The sequence below is a fragment of the Cydia pomonella genome, chromosome 5 (genome assembly GCF_033807575.1).
Source record: "Cydia pomonella isolate Wapato2018A chromosome 5, ilCydPomo1, whole genome shotgun sequence".
NCBI classification, from domain to species: domain Eukaryota; kingdom Metazoa; phylum Arthropoda; class Insecta; order Lepidoptera; family Tortricidae; genus Cydia; species Cydia pomonella.
Window position 1 is genome coordinate 12993469 of NC_084707.1, and position 22272 is coordinate 13015740.

At 34.6% G+C, this 22272-nt stretch overlaps 1 protein-coding gene across 2 annotated transcripts in view; it reads left to right on the plus strand.

The window, feature by feature from the left end:
• LOC133517749 (trissin receptor) overlaps positions 1-22272 on the plus strand; it is a 205105-nt gene that overhangs the window by 32389 nt on the left and 150444 nt on the right. Inside the window, exon 2 of one of the 2 annotated variants that reach the window (XM_061851141.1) lies at positions 4426-4471. The exons of the other annotated variant lie outside the window; for it this stretch is intronic. The gene's annotated coding sequence lies outside the window, so the exon portion shown is untranslated. The remainder of the gene's footprint in view (positions 1-4425; positions 4472-22272) is intronic. 2 annotated transcript variants of the gene reach the window in all.

Consider the following 22272-nt stretch of genomic DNA (forward strand, 5'->3'; position numbering starts at 1 on the left):
TACTTGAACATCATGACAAAGTTTTACATCTTCGCTTTTTGTCCTAGTAGCATTATACTAATAGGGGTAATGTTTGCGTTATATGATAGCCTAGGGTCAGATCAACCGAGGGTTAACGATGGTAAGGTAAGATCTCTATTAGTCCTTATTTTGAAAACTAAGTAGGTACAACGTAATATGCGTATTGTCTATCTATATTACGCATGTCTTGATCTGCTCATCAGTCAAGGGTCATTCTTTAAACGATACATTTTCTGCGCCCAGAGGGAAAAAGTACCCGAGGAATTATAAAATCTCACCTCATTCTTTTTAGGGTTCTGTAGCCAAATGGCAAAAAACGGAACCCTTATAGATTCGTCATGTCCGTCTGTCTGTCCGATTATGTCACCGCCACTTTTTTCCGAAACTATAAGAGCTATACTGTTCAAACTTCGTAAGTAGATGTATTCTATGAACCGCATTAGGATGTTTACACAAAAATAGAAAAAAAAACAATAAATTTTGGGGGTTCCCCATACTTAGAACTGAAACTCAAAAAATCTTTTTTCATCAAACCCATACGTGTGGGGTATCTATGGATAGGTCTTTAAAAATGATATTGAGGTTTCTAATATCATTTTTTTCTAACCTGAATAGTTTGCGCGAGAGACACTTCGAAAGTGGTAAAATGTGTGTGTCCCCCCCCCCCGTAACTTCTAAAATATCAGAATGAAAAATCTAAAAAAGTATATGATATACATTGTCATGCAAACTTCCATCGAAAATTGGTTTGAACGAGATCTAGTCAGTAGTTTTTTTTCAATACGTCATAAAATTAAAAAAAAAATTTTTTTTCATCAAACCCATACGTGTGGGGTATCTATGGATAGGTCTTCAAAAAGGATATTTAGGTTTCTAATATCATTTTTTTCTAAAATGAATAGTTTGCGCGAGAGACACTTCCAAAGTGGTAAAATGTGTCCCCCCCCCCTGTAACTTCTAAAATAACAGTGTGAAAAATTTAAAAAAAAAAAATGATATACAGTACCATGCAAACTTCCACCGAAAATTGGTTTGAACGAGATCTAGTAAGTAGTTTTTCTTAATACGTCATAAATGGTACGGAACCCTTCATGGGCGAGTCCGACTCGCACTTGGCCGCTTTTTTTTAATTTCTTCACCACTTATTTTAAGTGGAGCACGATTTCTTGCCTTGAAAAAAATTACAAAGTGATTGCAAACCGGACTGATTTTCAATCCGGCCGGACCGGATCCGGATTGGTGTAGGGATATTAAAATTAACTAATTAAATTACATATTGTTCTGGTTTTTGGCGTAATAGGTACGAGAATAAAATGTATATCAACATCAATAATTTAAAGTTAATAAAGAACTTTTCAATAAAAAAAAATTAAACTTATTAGTAAAATGTGTTACAATGTCAATCTCACTACAGAAACAAAATTTGAAATCTAAGTCAGTTATTTTTATTTAACCATTCACAAGTGCTCAAATTTTCGTTTACAATTATAAATTTGATTACTTTCAAAAGCCAGATGGGAAATAAGTTTTCGTAACTGTTCTTGGATTAAATTAAATGAGCAAAATTCAAATGAAAAAATAGTAAAACACAGCACAATATAGCGTCTATGTCGCGAACTTCAACCTCGACTTTAAAGAAACCTAATGGATTTTTGATTTAAACCCGAAAACGGAGAATTACTTTTAACTCAACGTTTAATGTAAGGTACTCGTATCATACACGGCTGGAATAGCACAAAAATTACCACGAAACACAATTACGTTTACACACACGTTGCGAATCTAACCTTCATGATATTTTCTGTATTTTTAACCGACTTCAAGATTTCAAAAGAGGATCCGAGGTTATCAATTCGGTTGTATGTTTTTCTTTTTTTTTTTATGTTTGCTACTCCATAACTCCGTCATTTCTGAACCGATTTTGAAATTTTTTTTTTATTTATTTATATATATATACAGATTGGTCCCGTTTTAGTCAAAACTCAGTTCTGATGATGAGATCCATGAGGAATCGAGGTAACTCTTCAAATGTGAAAGGCAAACATATAGTGATTTTTGTTTTTTCTGTAACAAATCAAGCATTTACATTTAAAAAAGTGACAATCATGAAGTGGAACTGCTGATGATGAACAGAACGGAACTCTTCAATGATGCATAGTTCACGTTTGGCAATTTGTTCTCTTTGCATGTTTGTCAAGCAGTTAGGTTTTCAAGGCACATTTTTATATTTCTATCCTGTTTAGTTTTTATAGTGCACACCGTAGTTCCCCTAGCTGACGCTGATTATTACGAGTTTAATTTGCTTCCATATTACACGTTTGATTTGGTTGTTAGATTAATTTTAAAATAGGTACTTCTGCTATTATTATGTATATTCAATGAAAATTAAATTACGACACCTTTACCTCGACGTTCTGCATTTACACCTCATTACCTATGCTTAATCAATAAATTAATTGTCAACTGAAATTTAAAGCGAACGTAAACACAGCGTACACTGTAAGCTAATTTTCAATCAAGTATCCCAATAGCCAAAATGTGTTTTCGCTTAGTAACAATGACAAACAAATTCAATTAATATAAAAACGCCTGGTTTATCGCCTGGCCGGGTAAGGATTTTCCCGAAAATCTAAATTCCCAAAGGACCTGGAATGACATCCATTGTAAATTATCTATGACTCTCTCTTAAGGCGCAGCACAGGTTCCTCACGCGCCAGACTCTTAGCGGCGGGAACCAGGGAATCCGGCGCCTGGCTACACGCCTTCCCTTCAGCACACACAGGCACATTTTTGGAACCGCACACTGCGCGTTGCGACCTGCCTGCGACTCGGCGTCCGGGTCTGTGCTCCACATAGGTGCGCCTGCGGCACTGAATGATGTCGATGCCCTCGGACACCACGAGCTCTCCTGCCAAAGGAGCGCCGGCCGCTTCTCTAGACACGTCGCGCTTAACGATATTCTCCGCCGGTCTCTTGCCAGCGTCAACGTGCCATCTCTTTTTGAGCCTGCTGGTATTGTAAGAGACGCTGGTAAGAGACCGGCCGGAATGTCACTAATTCCGTGGAAGATGGGACGGATGCTGGTGTGGGACGCCACATGTGTAGACACCCTAGCCCCGTCCCATCTCCACGGCACAACTGCAAAAGCCGGCGCGGCGGCCGAAAAATTCAAAAATACCAAATATAGGGGTTTTGGCCCCGAATACGATTTCGTACCTTTCGGCCCCTTACCCATGGGGGCCGCCGCCGGTGATCGTAGAGCTGCCAGCATCTACGGCACCATGCCGCAGGGGGATAGTTTTTAATTATTTATTTTAAGATTAGTTTTATTTATTTTTAGATTTAGAATTTAAGTTTTATAGGTTATAGAATTCTATTTGTTTATTAATAAATGTTAATACATTAGCCTTAAAAAATAATTATAATATGATTAATATGTCCAAATACGACGACCGGTCTGGTCTAGTGGGTAGTGACCCTGCCTATGAAGCCGATGGTCCCGGGTTCATTTATTTGTGTGATGAAAGATATTTGTTCCTGAGTCATGGGGGTTTTCTATGTATTTAAGTATTTAATATAGTATATATATCCTTGTCTAAGTACCCACAACACAAGCCTTAATGAGCTTACTGTGGGACTTAATCAATTTGTGTAATAATGTCCTACAATATTTATTTATTTATTATTATTAAAAAAAATACAAGTTGCCTGAGTTATTTAAATTAGGCGTGTATTTAAGTAATCACCAAATATAGTAAAATATAACGTCAAAAAACTTTTTTGACATGCCAAAAATAGTAAATGATTACCAAAATTAAAACTCCATCGTCGGGAACTATACTCCTCGACAGATAATAGGAATAATAATTTATCTTCTGACGTAATACATAACTTTAATATCATATAAAATCATATGTTTTATAATCATGTACCTAATATAATAATCTGGTATGCCAGCCAGTAGAAAAAAGCGGTAAGTTAGAAAAAAGTTTGTGGGCGCGAAGGGTCGACCTCGAACACATATTTCTGTATTCCGCGCCTTTAAAACACTTCGTTAATAGTATTTCGTCCAACAGGTACCTACATGATAAGGGTTCTTAAAATTCAAGGGCCGAAGTTACAAAACGAGACAACGAGAGGTTTGTAAAGATAGGCCCGAGAATTAAAAGTCACAACTAGGGCATGCTCCCGGTACTCGGCTTGTATGGCTAGAACCGGGAATTCCTGGTTCCGGTAATGTATTTGTATAGAAAACCAGTACCGAGAGCACTCCCTAGTCAGAACTATGTTGCTCTAGGTATTTCCATATATCTACGTAGGTACTATAATGTAAACAAACACAATCAAGTAAAAATCGTATTTAGTTAGGTGTTTGATAGAACTAATGTTTTTTTTTTTCTGCAGGTACATTGAGATACGAAACTGTTTGCCTCGGAGAAAGAATATTTTTGTAAGTACCTATGAAAATCTTTTTATAGTAACATAATTATTTAATTAGTTTCCTTAATTTATAAAATGTAATTTTCTTAAAATAAACTTTCTTAAATATATATTTAGAAAAGGTTACAGCGATGGACATTTAATTAAATCAAAAACTTTAAGTACCTAAAATATATTGCGTAACAACGCGTACTGATGTATGTATCTTCCTATGTAATATTAAATATTTAGAGTATAAATTTAAATGTTTGGACGTTTGTTCCTACTTAACGCTAAAACAGCGACACTAGAGTGGTCTACGTTTGTATGGGATAAAAAAATTGCAATCTTTTCGCCACGTGGCTTTGATATATTATGAAGTAGTAATGTTTTGCTAAATTTTGACTCATTTACTCATAATTTACTGATTGCTCAACATTCCTTTAGAATTTGATATCTCATACAATAAATAAAAAACATATTATTCGAAAGTAACAAAATGGCCGGTTTATGTTTTATTTCATTGTGAGTAAATAGGGGAAAATGTAATAAAACCATTAAAACGCCTCTAGTGGTCAAGTTCATTTCATACATTTTAGTATAGCAGAATTGCTCCGTTTTGAGTGACCTCTAATCTAAATAATGTTTGATTGTTTTCAAAATTGGTTTCTCAAAATTTTTATACGTTTTTGACAAAAAATAAAAAAAATTGGACCACCCTAGGCGACACGAGTTATTGGCGTCCCAGGCGTATTCTGGATGTAAAAACAGGTTATGAATTTGATGTAGATTTGTTACGGATATAATCTGTCGACGTCAAAGGTGACATTTGTTATGGATATAATCTGTTGGCGTCAAAGGTGACATTTGTTATAGATATAATCTGTCGGCGTCGAAGGTGACATTTCTTCAAACAGAGACTCACTTTTGACCCTGACAGATCTTATTCCTAACTAATCCCGATCAAATTTATGCCATGCATTATTTATGCCAGCATACATAATTATTGACCGAAGCGTAGCGTAGGTCTACGTTTTGACTCGCGCAATCTGCTTTCGTATGTCCGGATGTTCTCCTCTACAGGTCGCAATTCTCAACCGATTCGCGTGAAATTTTGCGACCATATTCTATGATCAAATAGAATTTTTTTATCGATCCAGTTTTTGGAATTTTTTCAAAATGGCGGAGTCATGGTACGTCGCGCCTAAACAAATAGCCGTATCGATATCATAAGAGTTTCCTCCTTTTGAGACATGGTTACAGAGTGATTTGCGAAAAATTCAGATATTTTAGAGCGCTGGTTTAGGGGGTATTTAGATATTTAGGTTTTACTCGAGAATAAGTAGCCTAATTTCACCGTGTCACATATATCCATTCGTGGCTCAATTGGAATACACTAGCTTTACAATCATGAGGTTCCGGGCTCAAATCCCGAACAATTGAATCTTTTTTGTTTTTTTTTTTGCACTTTAATTTCCTATTTTTTATTGGCTAAGCTTTGTAACAGGGAGAGAGAAGAGGACCCTGAATCTATTCCCTGAATTGTAACATTTTGTATTTTTTTTGTATTTAAATTTCGTATTGTTGATCAAGCGAGCACGAAGCGCGAGCAAAGCGTATTCGTTTCAGTTTTATTGTCTGAACTTTTTTTACGGCCGTTAAAGTTCAAGGAGACGGACAGTTGCGCAGGCGATAACGGGTTCATGTTTAAAAAAATCTGAGCAGTTTTTGCATTTAGATTAATTTATCAACTTTGGCTTTGCTATAGAGACGTAGTTGTAGATTGGAATATTGATATTATATTAGGGTATAGAAGTTTAAACGTAAAAGTATGTTATATTGCTTTAATAAAAAAAAAATATATACTACGCTTCGGTCAATCATAGCTAAAAGAGGGAAACGGTTTTTTTAAATATTTCCTGCGTGTAGTCGCCGCAGAAAGTTTCGGTACGGTTCGTGGCATTCTTTTAGAAAATTTTGGTGCATATAAATTACTAAGAGCCAGCGATGCTTGCTATAATCTTGTCTACAAAAATTCAGGGCACAATATCAACAGATATGATATTCTGTTGATATTTTAGTCAAGGTATTCGATGTAGCAAAATGATGTTTTAGCGGATTAAATTGCTAAATCCTATAGAGATAAAACACTACAGAGTGAAGCTCTGATGGCCCTTCTTCTGCCGACGAAGATGGAGGTGGTTCTACTTTTACCATTCAGGGGATGACCGACTAACTGTGGGCGTTTGGAAACGGGAAAGGGAGTATTTTCTCTTTCCCTCCCATTTTGTAGGCGATGGCAAAGCGAAATTGGAATGGAGGTGGATTGTCAAACAAAATTTTGTTGCTACAGTAAAATTGCTGCTATATCTTTCGACACATGATAAAAATTTGTAGAACGCCATTTGACTTTCCTTTCCTTGATGATCTTTTTGATCCTTATTCGTTTACTAATACTTATATGTTAAAATTGTTAAAGACCTAAAAGTGGCGCCATCTAATAAATAAAAGGCCAAATGATTGACAGCATCGTTTCGAGCGATGGCACCATAACGTTCCAAAAGTTTTAATCATGTGTCCAAAGATGGCAGTAAATTTACATGTCTACAAAGTTTTCTTAGTTAATAATTAATGAAAATTCCTTTTCCCTGCGGGCTTTTTAAATTCTGATATACGTAAAAGTATCTATAAAAAATTAAGAGCAATTAACATCGGTCGCTATAAATGAAACAATACTGCTATACAAAATAGTATGAAAATAAATTGACCCATCAATAATTCTGCTTTGGAAATGTGTTTCAGGGCTCTTTATTCGTTTTATTATACTTATTGTATAATATATAATAAGTATGCTAAAAAAGATGGCGATCGTTTTTTTGTTTTAAGTAACTTTGCATTTTTTTATTTGTATGAGGATATTGCAAATCACAAAATCATAGCGACCACCACACATCATTTGATTTGATTATTCGCATATGAGTTCAAATTTGGCACATAGATTACTGTTCTATAAAGGTAGCCATGTGAAGATAAAATCCTTTCAACTTTTCTCTACATACAAAGTTGGACCATCCTATTCGATAATTATGTTTTTTTGTCAATTTAGTTTTTATAAATTCTTCTAAACAGCGGAGCTATACATTTATTCAGTTTTAAGGGATACTCTACACGATGGCCCAGCGTAGGCCAGTCTATAGGGAACCCGATTTTACCCCTACTCCCAATAAATATCAATATTTTTTCTTACAGGTCTAATTTCTGTTATATTTAATTGAGCTTATTACCTTCGTAAAATACCAGATTTCCCACTACGGGGGTAATTAACTAATTACCCCCAAGTTAGGAACCGCTGCTCTAATGCATAAATGGACTTGCCTACGCGGGGCCATCGTGTAGAGGAGCCATAAGCTATGCTCGCGAGGTCTACAGCTCACAGAGCTACTAGTACTTATATCTATTTTCTTATAAGTTATAGTAAAGTTAAAGTAAGTAATTACACTTATCACATCCAAATGGGTTGTAATTCTACCTTATGTATGTTTAGCTATTGTTATTAAAGTTACAACACCTCTGGCATTATGCTGAGGCATGAAAAGCCTAAATGGAACTACATCACTCGAATGTCAATGGACATTTACCTAACTCTCCTCAACGTTGAATAAAGAAAGATTTATAGAGGCCGGGTTAGCGTTGCGTTGTACGCTTTAGATATATCACCTACACGTCACGTCAACAACAATCTAGAAGGCTGACTCCTATTGTTATATATGTTAAGCCGTTAAATGTTGACTATGATAACAATATAAATAAAGTTTCAACGTAATCATAGCATTTCTCTTTGAAACTTTGAAAAGCTGCCTAATTAAGTGAAATTCAATTATGATGTCTTTAGGAAATAAAGGAAAACTTGACCCTTTGTTTCATTTGAACTTTAAGACTTTTTCAATAAAGCTCAAATGAAGTTTAAACAAATTTATATAACTACCTAAATCACAAATTGGCTTAACGGGAAAGTTGGCACTTAAAAATTCATGACAGCAACATTAAGGCCAGTCCAGACGGGATGATAACATACCGATTTGATGAGAAAAGAAATTGCCATTAATCTCCAATTTTCTTATCCAATTTTAGCTTTATGGTGATATATGAGCACTCTTAATTAAAAATACTACCGTGACAAATTGATATTATTGTGTCCGTACCTCCATTTCATCAGAAATATCGGTCATAATCGGCGAGCCAAATTGGCGTTTGCGTCCGTACTAACTGATTTGATCATAAAATTTAATTTAATCAGATTGGGGAAAAATTGTTCTCGTCTAGACTGGCCTTTATACAAAGCTATAATAAACACATAACTTTATATAGGTACCTAAACAATATACCCCTTTAATACGATTATGGTTCAACGTATTGAGAATTAATCAATTTACCTATATTAGGCAGATCTACTTATAACCGAATTCATTGCTATATTCCTCCTTGCATTAAACAAGGGTCGGTTGGTTTTTTTATATTTTAAGAGGGAAGTATATATTAACGTACTCGTCCATGAAAAAGAGAAAATGTTTTTCCACTTTTAAATATTTTCCATTCTCCATGATTTTTTAGTATGTTATTGACACAATGAAAAACTAGGTCTATAATTTTTCCTTTCTTTCAAAACTTGCAATACAAAAAAAAATAAGCGACACCTATAAACCTAGAATATATTATGCTGAAGCGATGGACATCAAAAACAAAGTAATTTGTTAAGATTTAGTTCGTGGAAAACCTTTTCTCCCGAAATGGAAATTTCATAAAAAAAAGTACCGTTGTTTCGTTATGATCGAAAAGCTATTGTTTTGTTTTTAATAACAACCATGCATTTGATGACGTCCTCACTCATGAAGTTGTATCGTTCATAACTTTTTACTAGATGGGGTATTTTAGAGGCGTTATTGATAATTTACAAATTATTATATAATGATTGGTAGACGAATTGGGCAGAACTAATCTCTTTTTCAATGTTTAATTCTGAACAGCGTTTGGAGCGTATTATTGAGTAATGGACCCTAAAATTGGAATGAAGTAGGTATATACAGTATCGCAACAAGAGTTGAAATAAAATTCTGGTTAATAAAACGAATTATAAACTGACGTAACTAATTTAAGATATTTAATAGGTTTTAATGGCCGGTCTGACCTAGTGAGTAGTGAAGCCTATGAAGCCGATGGTCCGCTAAGGGCATTTATTTGTGTGATGAGCACGGATATTTGTTTCGGAGTCATGGGTATATTCTATGTATTTTTGTTGTCTGAGTATCCAAAACATAGCCTTCTTGAGCTTACTGTAAGGCTTAGTCAATTTGTGTGTGGATTCATTTAACACCTTAGATTTGTTTTTTTTTTAATTATATATATATATATTTAAGGCTAAAATATGAAATAACTTACAAAATATATTCATCTTATTAATTTTTTATATCACAATACATAAAACAAAGAACTGACTAGAAGACAGTTTTAGACTAAGGAGCGCCACAGAAATTTATAAAAGTTAATGCGTGGTGCAAATGCATCACTTAATGTTAATGTATTTATTTGTTTATATAATTGGTTATATCGTCCATGATACGTTAAGCCTTTATACATGGCGATTTCTAAAATTCAATCTTGCCTTCTTAGGATTTTTAACGTGTGACACATCGTTTGATAGGTGTGTAAAAAGAAAGAAAAAAGTTTTTAAACCAAGAGTTTTTTTTTCTAAAATAATCACTTCGAGATTCGAAACCTGTGAGTGCGAAGTTACATGTCCAATTTCGGATTACCTACATATCTATCTTATCCAATTTTAGCTTTATGGTGATATATGAGCACTCTTAATTAAAAATACTACCGTGACAAATTGATATTATTGTGTCCGTACCTCCATTTCATCAGAAATATCGGTCATAATCGGCGAGCCAAATTGGCGTTTGCGTCCGTACTAACTGATTTGATCATAAAATTTAATTTAATCAGATTGGGGAAAAATTGTTCTCGTCTAGACTGGCCTTTATACAAAGCTATAATAAACACATAACTTTATATAGGTACCTAAACAATATACCCCTTTAATACGATTATGGTTCAACGTATTGAGAATTAATCAATTTACCTATATTAGGCAGATCTACTTATAACCGAATTCATTGCTATATTCCTCCTTGCATTAAACAAGGGTCGGTTGGTTTTTTTATATTTTAAGAGGGAAGTATATATTAACGTACTCGTCCATGAAAAAGAGAAAATGTTTTTCCACTTTTAAATATTTTCCATTCTCCATGATTTTTTAGTATGTTATTGACACAATGAAAAACTAGGTCTATAATTTTTCCTTTCTTTCAAAACTTGCAATACAAAAAAAAATAAGCGACACCTATAAACCTAGAATATATTATGCTGAAGCGATGGACATCAAAAACAAAGTAATTTGTTAAGATTTAGTTCGTGGAAAACCTTTTCTCCCGAAATGGAAATTTCATAAAAAAAAGTACCGTTGTTTCGTTATGATCGAAAAGCTATTGTTTTGTTTTTAATAACAACCATGCATTTGATGACGTCCTCACTCATGAAGTTGTATCGTTCATAACTTTTTACTAGATGGGGTATTTTAGAGGCGTTATTGATAATTTACAAATTATTATATAATGATTGGTAGACGAATTGGGCAGAACTAATCTCTTTTTCAATGTTTAATTCTGAACAGCGTTTGGAGCGTATTATTGAGTAATGGACCCTAAAATTGGAATGAAGTAGGTATATACAGTATCGCAACAAGAGTTGAAATAAAATTCTGGTTAATAAAACGAATTATAAACTGACGTAACTAATTTAAGATATTTAATAGGTTTTAATGGCCGGTCTGACCTAGTGAGTAGTGAAGCCTATGAAGCCGATGGTCCGCTAAGGGCATTTATTTGTGTGATGAGCACGGATATTTGTTTCGGAGTCATGGGTATATTCTATGTATTTTTGTTGTCTGAGTATCCAAAACATAGCCTTCTTGAGCTTACTGTAAGGCTTAGTCAATTTGTGTGTGGATTCATTTAACACCTTAGATTTGTTTTTTTTTTTAATTATATATATATATATTTAAGGCTAAAATATGAAATAACTTACAAAATATATTCATCTTATTAATTTTTTATATCACAATACATAAAACAAAGAACTGACTAGAAGACAGTTTTAGACTAAGGAGCGCCACAGAAATTTATAAAAGTTAATGCGTGGTGCAAATGCATCACTTAATGTTAATGTATTTATTTGTTTATATAATTGGTTATATCGTCCATGATACGTTAAGCCTTTATACATGGCGATTTCTAAAATTCAATCTTGCCTTCTTAGGATTTTTAACGTGTGACACATCGTTTGATAGGTGTGTAAAAAGAAAGAAAAAAGTTTTTAAACCAAGAGTTTTTTTTCTAAAATAATCACTTCGAGATTCGAAACCTGTGAGTGCGAAGTTACATGTCCAATTTCGGATTACCTACATATCTATCAAGTACAGTCAAGGTATTAAATATCGATACGGACAAAGTGACAAAAATATGTACACAATACCTTAATATGCAGGCAATATCCGTATCGATATTTAATATCTTAACTGTACGTTAAATAAATATTAATTAAGATGAACCCGAACTATTTTATACAAAAATATAAATAAAAGTTCTGAGTTCCCTGGAAAAAAATATATTATTTTAATTTGTATAGTTAATAAAATGTAATATTTTGTTTTATTCAGTTTGACTTGAATGGAGAATATCTTATACTAGTTTTGCTACAATATCTTATACCTTTAAACGAGTAGTTCTTGTATATATGTATTTATTTTATTTACAAATGTTTCTATGACATTACAGTTAACCTAATGCGTCGCGAAACAGGATATAACAATATTTACATTAAAAAATTAATCATATACGTAGATACGTTCAACAACAACAACACTAATAACCCTATATAATAAATTTGCTATATCGGGGTTTTCGGGGGCGAAAATTTGATTTAGCTAGGTCTTATTTCTAGGAAAACGCACATTTTCGAGTTTTTATATATTTTCCGAGAAATGATCGGTCTCACAGTTAAAACAAGTGTTACCTACCGAGCAAATTGGAGGAAATAAAATTATGCAACCAATTTACAAGGGATAGCGACGGGTTACACGATTTACCCTTATATGAGGCTACAGACAGAGACATACACTCCGAATACAAAACAACCTTTTCACGCCACGTTGTTTTTCAGGTGAAATAATGAAAGTATACCTTATAATTTAATTTTCTTTCGAAACATAACATAAAATAGCCCACTTGAAAAATAGTACATTGTAGGAGAGGCCGGAAAGCCGCTCAAAGATGGACGAGTGAGTTTGAGGGCCGACACGTCAGTGGAGGCCCTACAATAATACGAGTCCATCTTTAGCGTTTCCGGCCGAGGCATTACATAGTGTTTTTCACGACTACTGCGAGGTAATAAGAAAACATTTGCATAACTATAAGTGCTTTAATAAGAAATAATATTTATATTAGCGTGAGGACAATTGTTGAAAGAAAACGATGTATTTTTGCCAGAAATATTTATATTCTCTTCACTTGAAGGACTCATTGTTATAGCGTAGATTCGTGTTTCTTGCATGTTTTGGTCTTACACAATTTTCACTATCCAATTCAGTATTTTCAGATCGCCTTTTTTACTTTATTTATCACTTTTAAGAGGCGTTTTTGTGTTATTTGCTTCAAACCGACTCTAAACTTACAATTAGAAGCGTTTTTTGATAAAAAACTATAAACAGCTACAAAATTAAAAACGCCTTAAGCGTGAACTGAATGGTTTGAGCGTTAATTGAAATTCCTTTTTTTTACAAGTACTTGGTCCTAATAAATAACCTAATTTTTATTATTGAAGGAAAAAGTTGCGCCAAAATAGTATTTTATGCAACAGTTGTATAAGAAGGGTCAAAAAAGGCGAGTGGCGTGAGTTACAATGTGAGCCGGAGCCGAAGGCGTAGGCGAACATTGTAAAGGAATAAATAATAAATTATAAATCGCGAAACGTCTGGTTGACGTAACTGGTGACCGAAGAGCTGGCGGCTTCCTCGCACAACGTATCAGTATTGCGATACAACGAGGAAATGCCGCCAGCATCCTTGGTACAATGCCTCAAGGGCCTATTTTAGATATAAGCTAGTTATAGTAATCATCTGTATATATCCATTATGTATATTGTTATTGTCAATAAATAGGTTTTTTTTTATAATACATATAAAAGAAAGGGGGAAACCTTATTCAAGCACAACAACATACAAAGTGCCGCCGCTCTGTGGACGCTCAACAAGGAGTAAATCAGAAACAGAAAATAAAATTATTTCCGTAAGTATGTAATTTCACATCTCCATTAAGCATTAAAATTAATAACATATACAGATTTAAGCTACAACGAAGAAACTAATTAATAACGAAGTATAAAATTAGTTAAATTACGATACTCTTTTGCATCAGCTGTGATATTTAAATGGAAAATACTGCAAGATATATCGTTTTATACGAATACGTCGTCAGTAATTGCAATCTTGCTATTTATAAATTCGAAACGGTCGGTCTCTGGGAGTGCTCGTCGAAATGATGTTCACAACTAGCTACCCTAGCAACCCCAGCGACCCCATTAATGTCTGTTACATTACTCGGAGGTTTATTCTCAACTGTGCATTTAACATATCGATATAAAAGTAGTTGCGCTCACTCGCCCGCACTAGAGTAGTTACAGCCAAATGCGTGCGATAGTGACATACTGATTTGTATTATCTTGGTTTTGTATTTTCGTTTCTGAATACAAGTCCCTGTCTAATATCTTGAGAGCGATAGATTAATGTATCTAATTTTACACATCATGCAGTACAGGGGCCTTATTCGAGATGCACAACTGTCAAATTTCGCGTCCACATCAAATCAACACTTGATTCTATCGCATGTTGATTGTATCAAGTGTTGATTCTATCAACTGTGGATATTATCATTTGGAACAATCAAAACTCATTCATAGAAAAAATAATCAAACAAAAATCAACTTTGTTTATTACTACTATATAGTTTGAAATGGCTCTGAACTCGAAGTGGTTCGGTTTGATTTGATTGTCACCTGACTGTGGATTGCTAATGTCAAATTTTGACAAGTGTTGATTTTATTGCTAGACTTTATTGTCCATGGGCTTGGGCACCATCTTGGATTTTTTGACGTACGACAGGGAATACCCTTCCTTTCCTACAATATATGGCATAGAGTAAAGCGTCTTTTTTTTTAAACATAAGTTTACAGGAATCAGCGACATCTTGTATTCGATAGGATAAGTAATGCGCTATGAACAATGCGGCGGCGAGTAGTGAAACTGTACCTGACAAAGTCAATCAATTAAAAAGTGACCACACAGTTGATGGTCGATAAAGGCGATTATTAATTGAATTTTAACGACAATAAAGAACTATTGACATGCGATCTTTTTGTTGAACCCACACCTACACGTCGAATAATGCTCGCTCCACATATTCTCCTACAAACGCTCAAAATTGTAAAAAAAATTGATGCAATTTACTCCGCACCCAGTCTCAAGTTGCTTCTAAACCACATTCACGAACCAAGTTGTAACCAAACACATCTGTAAATATAAGGCATATGATTTAGAGATAAAGTCCGTTTTTTTTTTTAAATTACGAGATGGTTCATGAATAACCTTTATTACTATAAAAATAATACTACATTTGTCAAAAAAAAATTCTGTATTGCGCTATTACATAATGCATAAAATTGATATAAAGATAGGTACCATAGTAGCTCGCTCACTTGGTCTATCAACAACTATTTTAATGCTCTTTGTACTCGTATACGCGACCCCATTGTATGTACAGTCGCCATCAGATATATCGGAACGCATGTATGAGATCTCAAATTATTAAGATAAGACCTACTGTACTGTCTATATTACTTACCAAGACCTAAGTACCTATTATTTATATGTACCTACACAAAGAGAATTCCTATGTTAAAAGGAGATTAAATACATATTTTGTTATTCAACTACAAATAAAATAAAATTTATCTTTTTCAGTTAACACATTTTTTTACCGATTTCTTTAATAAAATAAAACATTAAAGTATTATGTGACTATATTTCATTGTCTTCGGTGTAGATTATTTACTGATGTTCCAATTTCCTGTATCAGTTTGGTACCAGGAAATATAAAAACTACACCTCTTCAAAAACTTTGCTGGTAGTTCGACATCTGTAAGTTTAAATATAAAACATGATAAAAACACTTAAAAACGTATACATAAAATATTTGCCCTATATTCTGGTCGCTCGGTAGGGTGCCCAGAAGGCTGGGTGCATTTCCGCGCTGATTAACAATGCTGATCCTCTGGTCACCAGAAGCCTATATAAGGCGCTCTCATAGAGCCACGCTAGTGCCCTAGAGTTTCAAATTCAACCCCAAGTGCCACAAATATGTAGTTAAGGGTTTAAATTCTGGATCAAGAACATGGAATACTATTCGCTAGTAAGGCCATAAGTATTAGAAAAAAATAATAGTAGGAGACGGCCGTGGTCATGGTAGGTGGTACAGGTGGGCCAGGCAAGCTCTGAAATTATGCACCTATTTTACTATAACTTTGTTCACCTGTGTATATTACTGTTTCCATGATAATCATTTTTAATATGTAGCCCGTGTAATCGGGCTGTATAATTGGTCTCATATTTTTTAACACAAAATCATAATTTTAATTCAATAATTAATGGTGTTTCACATATTAATCATTAATGTACCTATTTTGCAAAATTTTCTTGCATATAATAATATTGTTTACTTCAATTGACGTGTTTATTATTTTCGTTACTATGTCAACGTTAATACTTAAAAAATTATAACGTGAAGGTTGAGTCCGCAGTACAGTTACAGTTTACGTACATAGTAGCATTAGCACAGTCGGATTAGGACCAAACTCGAAATGTCTGAACAGTCATGAAATTTTGGTATGTATATACGCCCCTTAAAGGCCCCTTTTTCATGCCCACACCATTTGACTTTTGGGGACCTCGAGGAACCGCAGCCATCTTGGAAAATGTGGACCATCCAGGAGAAATTCGCGTTTTACTCTAAATCTACGTTCTTTATTCAATAATCGTGTAAGGCAACATTCAAGCTTATAAAATTCTACATAAAATAGTTTTAGACATCTTTGCGAAAAAAAATGATCTTGCTTTAAAAAATACTTGCTAAACCCAGATTTAGCCCTTATACCCTTTCATGGGATATTCTCTTAATAGGAAACTTGGAAGAATAAAAATTCCACTTTTAACTATACATTTGTACATAATCTACCCAAATATCAATATTTTACTTGACTGCAACTTAACCAGAAAGTAGGGTTATGGGTATAAGTACTGAGGATTCAGGACACCCTGTAGCTTAGGATACTGGACGGATTTTTTAAATGACGTATTATTTAGCCCTAAACCTTCTTCTTCCGTTAATTTTAGTAACTTTGTAGTGCATAGCACTTGTATACTAACTGTGGATCTACTGATGTCTGTTTTACTGTACTCCGCTCAATAGTTTAGGCGCTAGAAGAAAAAATATGATTTAATATTCGGAGTCCTCTCAAAGCGGCTGTATTGATTTTTCTTTAATAGAACAAGTAAAAGTAGGTCGTCAATGGCAAGAGGAATCTAACGATAAGTCATTTAAAAAAATCCGTCCAGTATCCTAATACCTAGCTACTGGGTGTACTGAATCATCAGTACTTACACCCATAACCCTTCTTTCTGGTTTAGTCACAGTAGAGTAAAATGTTAATATTGGGGTAGACCACGTACAAATGTATAGTTAAAAATAGAATTAATATTCCTCCGAGTTTCCTTTTAAGAGAATGTCCCCTGGAAGTGTATAAGCGTTAAACGTAGATTCAGCAAGTATTCTCTATAACAAGATGTATTGTTCTGCAAAGATATCGAGGACTTTTTTGTGTAGAATTTAATAAGTTTTAATGTTGACTGTTGTGTTGATGGTACACATTTTCCAAGATGGTTCGGTTCCTCGAGGTCCCCAAATGTTAAATGGTTTGGGCATGAAAAAGGGGCCTTTAATTTATATACATAATAAATTTCATGACTGTTACAGAGATTTTGAGGTTGGTCCTAATCCGATTATGCTACATTGTGCGTCCGCAGCAAATTCGGTTCTCCATACAAATGTAGTTACGCTCTCATTTTAAAATGACTTGCTAGATTGCTCTGAAACTTTGTACTTACAATAGGATATGGTATGTCTATGCCTATAATTAATTTAAAACATAAATGTGAAATGAGAGCCAATTAAGTTCAATATTAAGAATATGTGTCGTTGTTGACTCGCCGACAACGGAATTGAGAATTTGAGGTGCCATGTTCTGTGCTGTGTAGAAAATCCTGAAATTATAAAGGATTTGTCTTGGCTAGTTTTTACGTATAGGCTACGTATCACCGAAACGTCACAAACACCACGAAGGTTCGGCTTGTACGGGCCCTCGTTTTTCCTATATTCTTATACGCTGCGGAGACCTGGACTATCCGAAAGACAGAGGAGAAGACGATAGACGCCCTAGAAATATGGTGCTGGAGGAAAATGCTGGGGATATCCTGGACCGAGTTTCGGACTAATGTCTCCATCCTTAAAGAACTCCGTATCAAGCAGCGCCTTTCGACTCTCGTAAAGATCCGCATACTCCGTTTTTTCGGTCACGTCTCGAGGAGGAACAACGACTCCATAGAGCGTCTAGTGGTGCAGGGTAGAGCAAACGGAAAAAGACCGCGCAAAAGGCCACCTATGCGATGGACTGACCAAATCAAATCTGCCATGAAGGGTCCCCTGAACGCATTTGCCAGAATGGCCCCCAACCGCGAAAAATGGCGAGAAATCGTACGGCAAGCAACATCTGCGCCTGATATCAGCAGTTGACCACGACGCTCTGCAAAGAGTACAACGACAAAGAAGAAGAAGACGTATCATATTTGTCTAAAATTTGGTTTGTTGGTACACACACAAGGGATAGTCTCTAGCTAGGTACGGGGTGCCACACTCGTCAGCGCGACGGCGATATTTTTTACCTTTTACCTAAAAATCTCAAATTTGTGTACGGGCTCAGCTCCTGTTTCGTCTTAAGGCTGAATTTAACAGATTCTGACTCACAGGGGGCTTTGAGCATGCTGTTGCGTTCGTTTTGAAAAAAAGAACTAGCCTAACAACACAATAAATGCTTGTTTTTCCGCATTCTTCACTATATCTCCCTGTCTCACTACTATCTGACCTTCTAACCCAGAGGGGAAAATATACCTTATTGGGGCTACTCCATCTTCCTCATGATAATATATTTTACTTTACTGAAAAGCAATCGGTACATGATACAAGATGCACATTGTTAAGAGCCGGGGTTAGAACCCACGACCATTGGTTTTAAAATGAAGCTTTGTATATAATTTGTATTTTTATAATAAATCTGTTTTCTTGTTGACATTTTGTGGTATTGTATTGCTTTATGTTAATTGTCAAGATATTTCTTTCATCCTGGACAATTGTCACATGCGTCACATGTACGTTTTTATGATAGATCTACATCGACGCAACTGCATGTCATTGTCAAAGAGCATATAATCACTACGTTTTAAGAGACGGGACTTCCATACTAGCGAGTGGAATCAGTTTGTTTCGCAAATAATTACCAAAATGTACGACAAAGAACTGTCAAAGAACCATAGTACCAACATAAGCGATTTAAATAGTGTAGTACGCTACACGCTTACGATTCTTATCGATATCGATAAAATGGGGAGGGTTGAAACATAGGCTCCTGTCTACAAATTTTGTACTCGAAATCAGGTTAGCATCGAGTCCACATTTAAGTTGTATGTTATATAGTGGATAGTTCTTAATTGGACTACTATCTGGTCGGGCTTAATGTGGACCCGAATTATTTTAATACAGTTTTTAAGTCGTGTTTTTTTTATTTTATTAAATGCTTGATTTTCATAATGATGTGCACATACATGTTTGAATAAATGTAACTTTTCTATGGGAAGATGTATCAGGTCTTCGTTCCCAACAAATTTGGCCCACTGCCTGCATCTGAAAACATACAGCCTTAGAAAAACATGACTATATCTACAGTTTATATTCCATGTGTTTGCTAATGAGATGATCAACTGATTATTTCGCGCTAATATGCATCTATAAATCATGTTTTTCGGCATCCAGTTATCAACAGCCCTTTATCAATGCTTTAACTTTTTATGTATTTATATGTCTGTTAATCATGAGAACGGGTCTGGCCTTGTTGGCAGCGACCCTGCCTATGAAGCCGATGGTCCCAGGTTCAAATCCTGGAACGGGTATTTATTAGTGTGATGAGCATGAATATTTGTTCCTGAGACATGGGTATTTTCTATGTATTTATAAATACTTATAAATTAGGTCTATGTACATATATATATATACATTATTGCACAAACTGACTTAGTACTAAAGCATGAATGGCATGTGTTGTGGGTATATATATATATATCGTTGTCTAAGTACCTTTTTGCACTAAATAATAAAGAAATTACACGAAATACCCGAACAAAACATTGAAGCCTTCAAAACAAACAAAGCAATTAGGCTGACAGTAGACTTGATGTAAACGTGACAGAATAAATAGCACTGACGTTTTCTTTTTCTTCGTTGGCAATGATTTGCGAAACAAATTCCATACAAAACTTTTTTCTTCCTAGTTGCGTCAGCCTGATCGGAATTTGGCAGCTAACTCCATCTTGCGTCCAGTAGAAGAATCAAAATCGTACAGGTAAAACTACTCTCTGCCTTAGGATCCCCTTTTAAATGTCATAAATCCAAACATGGCAGCCATACCCATCGACAAAAAAGTCTACCGTTGATCTAATTTCATTTGACAGTTAACTAATACGTATTCGACACGCTTATATTTGACAACTAGAATCCTGACTAGAGCTGGGACTGCGTACCAAAAGTACGTCTCTGTTACTCGTACCAAAAGTACGTCTAAAATACCAGTTTTACGAGTATGACCCCCAATAGGCAGTTTACGTATTTGCCGTGCTTAGGAGTCTTACAAATAAGGATTATTTATACAAATATCGACTTATTATTTCGGTAAGGGTCGGAAATATGGTGACGTTTTGAGTGAAGGCTATGAATCTATTGTCATATTTTTGTTATATATTATTACATTATTTTTAGATACAACAGACACCCAGACGACCATCTGTTAACAAAATTTTATTTTACCTAAAGTAACGGTAAGAATGGAGGTACGAGGTGATAAAAGTTTCATATTTGTTTTATTTCAGAAATCAAAGTCTGTACTTTTAAATACTCGACAAGCTAAAAGTAGTCTATTACAAATAACCTGTTCCAAAAACTATTCCGGTACAACGCCCCGCCTCTAGTGTCGATATTGTTCACTGACAGGTGGTGATAATAGCAATTCGACAAGTCACAATACTTCTCACATCAAATGGAAATCAACACGAAACGTCACTTTTAGCATGTCGAATAAGGGCCCAGATATTAAAGCTCTGGATAATTAAGTAAATCAGCGGTCGGTACCAACAGGTTTTTTTTTACTGTTTTGTCTAGTCTTGTTTTTTAGGTTTGTTAAGACGAAAGGGGACGACCGCTCCGAAACCGCCTTTCCATTCCATTCCAAACGTAGGCCCCATTTTCCTGTCTGGATATTAACATTATTGAAAATATTTTTTCACAATTCGATGTGTTTTAATCATAGTTATGGTCGAGATTTATTTAGACTTTTTCAATATTATAAGAATTAGGAGCATTTAAAAATTTGTATGAAACAGGTTTTTGGCTCCTAACTTTTATATTACTTGAAAAAAACGAAAAAAATCAAAGGGTCCCGACCCTTTGATTTTGAGATTCATAGCTATATGGCCAAAATACATAAAATTCTGTAAAAATATTTTCCATAATGTCAATATCCAGGGAGGCAAATGAGGACTACGTTTGTATGAAGATCGATCGTCCTCTTTCCTCTTAATCAATAGGTACAACGTTCAATCTTTTTTGTAATCTGAATTTTCATAGAGCTGTGAATAATGTTACTTCGTATATCCAATTCAAATAGTCTTGTTTAATTTTTTCACCACACCAACTGGTAAAGGCCCTTTTGATTGTTCAAAAACGAATGAGAAAGTTGCATTTTACCCACATGTGGGCCAAAGTAATCAGATGCTGTAAGTCACTTTTATCTTAGGTCACAACTGTGTCTATTCAAGCAAATAAAATAAAGTAGCATTTAGATTACTAAATAATAAATCATATTTCTAACAGCTGGGTATAAACTGGAGAAAGTTTCAGCAAAATCGAATTGTGCAAAAATATATTTCAATTGAAGCGAATTTCAACTTATTAATGTGCAGAGAAGATGAAATTATTTAGTTTAAAGTTCTCTAGACACAATTTCTTATCGTGATAGTGACATTTGTTAGTTATCTCTGATTTCTGTCTCAACTTTACAGTTTACACTTTACAGTTCTCTTGATTCGTGGGAAACCAGTTGATAAATACGTTTAATTTTAGGCACCAATTCGTAAGCTTTTAGTTGTGGAGCAGAACTTCTTAGGTATGAAATTAAATTTTATGTAATAATTTACAAGTCCCATTGAAATTTACACCCTGCTTCGTAAGAGAATTATCCTCGTATCCTATAATAATGGAAAAGTCAATATTTATGCTGTTACTAGCT